Source organism: Apium graveolens, chromosome 5, assembly GCF_009905375.1.
Source record: "Apium graveolens cultivar Ventura chromosome 5, ASM990537v1, whole genome shotgun sequence".
In the NCBI taxonomy this organism is placed as follows: Eukaryota; Viridiplantae; Streptophyta; class Magnoliopsida; order Apiales; family Apiaceae; genus Apium; species Apium graveolens.
The window spans coordinates 180,678,825-180,680,522 of record NC_133651.1 but is presented as its reverse complement, the minus strand read 5'-3'; the positions used below and the strand labels follow the sequence as shown (position 1 = coordinate 180,680,522).

Here is a 1,698-nt window from a genome sequence, read left to right as displayed (position 1 = left end):
AGAGCTGTTTCTCCCCTGTATTACCCTCAGGCAGAGTGTGTTCAACAGTAGTCTTCCTTGGTTCCGCCGCTTTCTCCTTTTGCTTAGCTTCTTCATCACCAGCTTCAGCTTCTCCTTCTTTTGCTTTTTCAGCATCAGCAACTTTTCCAGACCTTAAGGTAATAGCCTTGACTTGCTCTTTAGCTTCCTTCCTGCCTGGCACTTCAGTATCACTGGGAAGTGTGCCAGGTTGACGATTGAGCACTGCATTGGCTATTTGACCGATTTGATTTTCCAAGGTCTTGATGAAACCGCCTGACTTTTGCACAACAGCTTAAGTTCCTCAAAATTAGCACTAGAGGGTGGAGCTGCACCTCCTTGTTGAGGATATGATTGCCTTTGAACATAATGATGCGGTTGCTGGAATCCAGGTGGATTGAACTGTTTACTTACGCCTTGCTGATATGGTTGCTGAATAGCATTCTGATTATTACTCCAGCTGAAGTTTGGATGATTTCTATTGTTAGGATGATAAGTAGCTGGCACAGGCTACTGTTGCCGCTGATAATTGTTCACATACTGAAGATTTATTAACAAGAGAACACTGATCCGTAGCATGAGAACCTACACAAAGCTCACAAACCATAGATATCTGATTGACCCCATAGGTGGCTAGAGAGTCGACCTTCATAGACAGCGCTTGGAGCTGTGCTGCAATAGCTGTAGCTGCATCGACTTCCAGAATACATGCTACCTTCCCAGGTATCATCTTTTGAGTTGGGTTTTGATGCTCATTTACAGCCATAGTCTCAATAAGATTATAAGCCTCAGTATAGCTTTTGGCCCACAAGGCGCCTCCAGCTGTTGCATCGAGCATGGGCCGAGATTGGGCCCCCAAATCATTATAGAAACCAGTGATCACCATCCAATCAGGCATTCCATGATGTGGACACTTTGTCAACATCTCCTTATAGCGCTCTCAAACTTCGCACATAGATTCTGTAGGTTGCTGCGCAAACTGAGTAAGAGCACTCCTCATACCCGCAGTCTTCGCCATTGGATAAAACTTAACCAGAAACTTTTGCACAAGATCTTTCCAAGTAGTGATAGACCCAGCTGGTTCAGAATGTAACCAGTCCTTAGCTTTATCCCTCAGAGAGAATGGGAAAAGCCTCAGCTTAATAGCCTCATCAGTCACACCATTATATTTGAAAGTACTGCAGATCTCGACAAAATTCCTTATGTGCATGTTGGGGTCTTCAGTCGCAGCACCTCCGAAAGAAACAGAATTCTGCACCATCTGAATAGTGCTCGGCTTGATTTCAAAGTTATTGGCCTCAATAGCTGGGTGCATGATGCTAGACTGAATGTCATCAATTTTGGGCCGAGAAAAGTCCATAAGAGCTGGATCTTCCGGAACTATACGATCATCCATGATTACTGGCTCTTTCTGCTCACTTCCTGAATCCGAATCTTCAAAATCTATCTTCTTCGGAATATCAAGAACTTCGTCTGTCTCCTCAGCCGTATCTAAAGTCCTCTTGCGAGTACGAGAACGATTTTGCATAAACGCTCGCTAAAGTGCCTGAAACACAACCGGAAACAATAAGTAACACGTCTTAATCAATGAGTCCTAATGACCAATGATGGTAAGTACATAAACTAAACAAATACACCGAGTCCCCGACAGCGGCGCCAAAAACTTGTTAGGGGAAAATA

At 44.1% G+C, this 1,698-nt stretch overlaps 1 non-coding gene across 1 annotated transcript; it reads left to right on the top strand.

The window, feature by feature from the left end:
- Positions 1-914: 914 nt before the first annotated feature.
- Positions 915-1,021, top strand: LOC141662831 (small nucleolar RNA R71). Its single transcript, XR_012550931.1, has one exon. It is a non-coding gene; the product is annotated as a small nucleolar RNA R71 (small nucleolar RNA).
- The last annotated feature ends 677 nt before the right edge of the window (positions 1,022-1,698 follow it).